The sequence below is a fragment of the Candoia aspera genome, chromosome 1 (genome assembly GCF_035149785.1).
Source record: "Candoia aspera isolate rCanAsp1 chromosome 1, rCanAsp1.hap2, whole genome shotgun sequence".
In the NCBI taxonomy this organism is placed as follows: Eukaryota; Metazoa; Chordata; class Lepidosauria; order Squamata; family Boidae; genus Candoia; species Candoia aspera.
The window spans coordinates 73,408,409-73,414,960 of NC_086153.1; positions in this window are offsets into that span (position 1 = coordinate 73,408,409).

The following is a 6,552-nucleotide window of genomic DNA, read 5'->3' on the forward strand; positions in this document are numbered from 1 at the left end:
GTTGCGCTGTCCCGGACGGCGCCAGTGCCAAGCGCCCGGGCGCCCTCGGGAAAGGAAGGGTCGTCGGCAGCAGCAGAGACGCAGCAAGGCGGAAGGGGCGGTGGCAACGTTGTTGCAACTTGTTGCGCGCTCTTAGCCACGCACGCTCTTACCAAATGGAACGGGGAAGACGAGGGTGCAATGAATGGGACGGCGGGGTCTTGCTTGGGAAGGATGATATTCTAAGATTGGCTTGTGGTAAGCCTTGACCCAATGCCAGTTTTTTTATGTCATCAGCCACTAGGAACTCTTGAACGGCGATTGTTAATTCTGTAATTCTAGTTGCACTTGCAAGTGCTCACTTCTCTCTCCCAAAATATCTGAAAAAGTTGCATCAAATGGGAAAGTATTAAGGTCCACATCTGGAGTACCCAGCACGCTGCTTATAGGCACCATTTTGCCCATTGGCACTTGCCATGCTCCTTAACCTTCTGCATTTTGAATACATTCCTGGCAACCTGTCTTCAGTTTTTCACATGTGCCCACCAGATCTCAAAGGTTGAGGTCCCCTGCTCTAGATGTTGATGAACTGTGATACCCAGCATTCTCATCACTGACTATGCTGGCTGGAACTTCTTGAAGTTGTATTTTAGCAACCTTTTTAATGCCAATGGTTCCTCACTCCTACTTGAAGTAGAACTGGTCATAATACAGAAAAATATCTTGTACTTTCACGATGCATTTGTACCTTTGAACTAAATAATCAGGGCATACTGTGAACAATAATGAGAACTTTTATCTCCTTTGCACTCACAGATCACACAAACAAACAAGAAATGTTTATTTTCTGCAATCATGTACATTTCAGTTTTCTTCCTTCTGGGTTCAGTGGGGGCTTAAAACGTGCACAGAATAGCAGTCAAGTAAATGTATATAGTGACAATACCCCTAACAATAACTGTTAGGTAGAGTGGGCATTTCAGGTTATTTATGTTGGGTAATAGAGAACAGATACGTGGACAGTGCACAGCTGGCTCTGCAGCTTTTAAGTTAACCTTCTTCACCTAAAATGTAATACCATTGCTGGTCTAAATTCTGCTACCAGTCCAGTATGATTGATTGACTGATTGAATTTTTATCCCGCGTTTATTATTTTTATAAATAACTGAAGGCGACACACATGCCTAATACTCCTTCCTCCTCCTATTTTCCCCACAACAGCAACCCTGTGAGGTGAGTTGGGCTGAGAGAGAGTGACTGGCCCAAGTTCACCCAGCCAGCTTTCATGCCTCAGGCGGGACTAGAACTCACCGTCTTCTGCTTTCTAGCATGGTGCCTTAACCACTAGACTGGCTGTTTCCTGGCCTAAAGATAATATGAAACTGTAACGTTAACACTGCAACATTCTTCATACTTCTTTTGAGGGGAAAAGATGCTGAAGAGCACTTGGTAAGAGTTGTTAGACTCATTTGAAATCTTGGGGTATTACTTTTTTTAAAATAAATAATTCAAGGTGGTGAACATACCAAATACTCCTTCCTCCTCCTCTTTTCCCCACAACAACAATCCTGTGAGGTGAGTTGGGCTGAGAGAGGGTGACTGGCCCAAGGTCACCCAGCCGGCTTTCATGCCTCAGGCAGGACTAGAAACTCTCAGTCTCCTGGATGCTAGCCCAGAACATTAACCACTAGACCAAACTGGCTCTATTGTAAAATGATATTGTAATCTCAGATGTGAGACCTACTGGGGTCAGTTCTGCAACAGCACAGTAGATGGCTATTCAGAAGTAAGTCCCATTGAGTTCCTTGGGAAGGCGCTTATTCCCAGGTATGTAGGAAATGGTTGGGTGCGTTAGTGTGCTCTTTTTCCAGGAAAATGCAGTAGGGCTAGGATTTTGAAATGTTCTAGAGAAAATTCTGCTACTGAGCTAATTTGCTAGGGCTATGATCTGGAAGGAACCATATAATCTCTGTCCTTCTTCTCTATGTAGCAGTTTAGATGTTAGTAACCTCTCTTGTTTGGCAGTTTGTATTCTTTGAAGGCCAAATTCCTGCAGGGAAGCACATTCACAGAGGAAATTGTAAATAGTGCCAGGTACAATTGTTCATTGAGGCCTCTTATCTTGAACTTTCTTGTTTCAGCTGCATCTTACAGAGGAGCTTTGCTTGAGCCAAAGACCTCTGGAACAATGTTAATAGGGCACCAGGTAGCATTGTGAATGGGAGCTTAGGAATAATTAAGCCTGCAATTCTGCTTAAATGCCAATTAGCTCTCTAATCATGTTCATGGTATCATGTCTGGATATTTATACTTTCCTATAGTAGCTACTTGTTGGAGGAAAATTCTGAGAGTGACTTGGACTGCCAGGAGATCAAACCAGTCCATCCTCCAGGAAATAAAGCCAGACTGCTCACTTGAGGGAATGATATTAAAGGCCAAACTGAAATACTTTGGCCACATAATGAGAAGACAGGACACCCTGGAGAAGATGCTGATGCTAGGGAGAGTGGAAGGCAAAAGGAAGAGGGGCCGACCAAGGGCAAGATGGATGGATGATATTCTAGAGGTGACGGACTTGTCCCTGGGGGAGCTGGGGGTGTTGACGACCGACAGGAAGCTCTGGCATGGGCTGGTCCATGAAGTCACGAAGAGTCGGAAGCGACTAAATGAATAAACAACAAAACTGTAGCTACTCCCCCATCCACCCTCAGATACACAAAATATATATTCAATACAGAAATGTTGTAATTACAGTTGTGTATTAAATTCTTCCCTCTCAGCTCAACAGCAATCAGCTGTCAAGAAAACCAGTGCCAGCTCTTATTAGTTTTTAGCCTACTGTTCAGCCAGTCTGTTTGACTCTTCTTTTGTCCTTCACTGTCATCTAGCAGGTGCTGCAGGAGTGCAGTGCCAAGTTTCCCATTGGCTCACCCTCATCCGTTTCCATGCATTTGGGCCATAAGAACAATAACCTCCAGGATTGCTACTTGTGCCTTTTTCATCTTCCTTTTCATTTATGATTTTAAGCCTGTGAGTAGGGACTGCCTCTTTTTTTTTTAATAATTGGTCAAATGTAAACAGTTTGGGAAACATTTTCAGCTAATGTGGTTTATAAAAAGTGCTTAAAGTAATATATACAGCCTCTGATCTTTATAGTAGAGGCTGTCTTCCTTGCATATTTCAGTGTCTTTCAGATGTTGCCTTTTAGTGTCCTTGGAAAATTTCTCCAATGTTAGTTGCTTTTGTGATTAAAAGTGGCTACATGGCATTTTAGCTTTATTATGACTGTACTACAGATATGAAAACAGGCTAGCCCGAGCATCCCATCATACAAGTCCTCTGCCTCCCTTTTCCATGATTTATAAAAGAGGAAACTACTGATAATTCCTAAAATAAACCTTCACAAATTACAAAGCACATAGGCCTTATGTGAATAGTAATAAGCAAAGCATGATCAAAAGATGAGCAAGTATTACAAATATTTTAAATGAATTTGTGGCAAATTTTTATACAAAGTTGTTCAGTTGAAACATGGCTTCCCCTCTATATTCCACTGAAATCAGAATGGTGTGTTGTTGCGTGTTGCAATAGGTGACCTTTATAAACACTTTTATAAGCTTGATGGCAAGAATTATTTTATTATTAATCTTTTATTTACAAAGACCCTTCCTTCCTTTCTTGGCTGAGAAGTGAAGTTTTTAAAATGACATGAATAATGTCACAATTTCCATTAACAATATGTAAGATCTTCAGGAATCCATCGGTTGGACAACAACTACATTGGAGAACTGAGGCTTGGGCAGGGAGAGATGAAGGTGAGCATATGATGTATTTGCAGATCTCGATTTTGTGGAAGTAAGCAGACAAGCTTAGTGTGAAGGTGGTGTTCAAATCTTGAACAAGGTTGAAGCCTATAGGGAAAGAAGAGAGGGAAGCAGATACACTTGCAACAGATTTAAGTAAAATAGTTATTTTAGAGATAAGCCATGTAGTGGAAAGCTCACCTAAAGAAAGACCAACAACTGGAGAGGATCCAAACAATCATGCTATTTTCAAAGCTAGCAAGTTACGAGAATCACCAGTCTCTTGCACCCAGTTGAGCCAAATCAGGACCCCCACGGTTACATAAGGAGAGCAATGACAAATCTCGATAAAAGCAGAGACATCACCCTGACAACAAAGGTCCGCATAGTTAAAGCAATGGTATTCCCCGTAGTAACATATGGCTGTGAGAGCTGGACCATAAGGAAGGCTGAGAGAAGGAAGATCGATGCTTTTGAACTGTGGTGTTGGAGGAAAATTCTGAGAGTGCCTTGGACTGCAAGAAGATCCAACCAGTCCATCCTCCAGGAAATAAAGCCAGACTGCTCACTTGAGGGAATGATATTAAAGGCAAAACTGAAATACTTTGGCCACATAATGAGAAGACAGGACACCCTGGAGAAGATGCTGACACTAGGGAGAGTGGAAGGCAAAAGGAAGAGGGGCTGACCAAGGGCAAGATGGATGGATGATATTCTAGAGGTGACGGACTCATCCTTGGGGGATCTGGGGGTGGCGACAACTGACAGGAAGCTCTGGCATGGGCTAGTCCATGAAATTACTGAACGAATAAACAACAACAGATCAAAGAAAATGTGAGCATATGTATACACCCAAAGGAGACCCCAATAGAGAGAACTGCTGTATAATCAATAAAGAAATAAGATCACTCTAAAGGAGGCATGGTCATAGTGGATCATTCAGTTATGAGCTAGCTCTCTGGAATGCAACATAGTAGCTCTGGTGTATGAGAGGGGTTCAACTGTTATTTCCAACAAGCTGAACTTGCATTTGTTAGGGAAGAAGGAAGAGAGAAGGAAGCAGAGCAATATACAATTTGAATCTATTGCCTTTATTTCAGGCATAATGCTGTAAGTGTTTAACAGCAAACTAGCATTGTAACAAGAATTTGCTGCTTAAAGGAGCCATGAGAGAAATACAATTAAAAGCATATATGCCATAGCATATACAAGAATGGTAATATAATAATATAATTCAAGTTAAGTTCTTAATTCCAAAGCCATCAAGGAGGGACAAGACCTCATAGTGATAAAGCTATAACACACTCTTTTCAAATATTAAACACAGCAGGAAGGAGAAGACTACACATTAACGCACTGGAAACAAAAGCTGTCTGTTGAAATGTAAACGAGCATTTCTCCTTGCTGTAAAACTGACTGAAAAGTCTTTCAATTGCTCCTCCTCCTAGTGGATATGTTAGAAAGGATACAAGTCAAGCACGTCTTGACTTTGTAGTTCTTTGCGATTAAATCCATGTAACCCGGCGTTTCTCAACCTTGGCAACTTTAAGATGTGTGGACTTCAACTCCCAGAATTCCCCAGCCAGACATCTTAAAGATGCCAAGGTTGAGAAACCCTGATACACCTTTCCCATACAAATGGGAATGTTCAGGTGTTTACTTTGCATAGCATCCGCGATTCATAATTGTGCAGTCTTTAGACAGTTAATATAGATATCTCAATAGAAGAGTTATGCTCACTTCGCTAGTTGTTTTTTTTTTAATTAAGTTATCCAGCCAGGAGCCTGCATGTTTCACCCAACTTAAAAGCGATTAAAACGGACCCCTGCGTTTTCAGAAACAGGAGAAGAGTTATTGTTTTGTTCCGGGACGTGAGTTGCAATTCGATGTCTGCAGCACCTAACGCTGAGTCAGCGCGCAACTCCGTCATTATAATTTAGGGATTAATTTGTGGAGGTGCTGTTTTTCCCCCGTTATCATATCTCCGAAGATTTCGGGAAAACTCGACATCTCGGGGCATTTCGGCTAGTTGCGATGACGTTATTGCGCAACTAAGCTTTTATTTTTTTAATTTTCTTTTCTCACCAAGTAGTGTAGTAATCGTCGCTCTTCATTCAGAGACAGCCTTCCGGGCGAGCTGGAGCCCTGGCAATTAAATGGCACCTTCCTTGTAATTTAGCAACAGTACGGAAGTGGTTTGCCGCCACCGCCGCCTTCTGGGATGCTTTAAGACTTCCCAGTCGAGCCTCGGGTTCTGGAATTCCCTGGTAGTCTCCCCTGCGGTCTGATCCTAGTTTGGTTTCCTCGACCAAACAAGGTTAGCCGGGTGCTGCCCCTACTGAGGTAGAGGCAGGCTTGCTTTCTAGCTATTGCTAATTTTCTCAAGATACGAGACAGGGAGAGGGAGAGATGCTATCTCTGGGGAGAAGACTGAGCTGAACTGACCCTGGAGAGGTGCTACTATGGACACTAGCTGAAAAGAAACGGGAGGAAGAAAGAACTAGGATAGCGTTGTTCTCCAAGCTGGCGCCCTCCAGTAATCCTGTGTCTGGGAATGATGGGACTTGCAGCTCAACACACACGTGAAGCATCGGGTAAAGGGCTGTAAAGTATTAATAGGGAAATGGGGCACAGACACAGAAGGGGGAATCAAGGAGCCAGAGTGCAAGGCATACGTTCCAAACACAGCGACTCCTGTCCTGACGTGTTGTTCCCCCGCACCGGCGTAGTACAATCTGTCTTGGGGGGGGGGCGGAGTCGACAAGGGCAC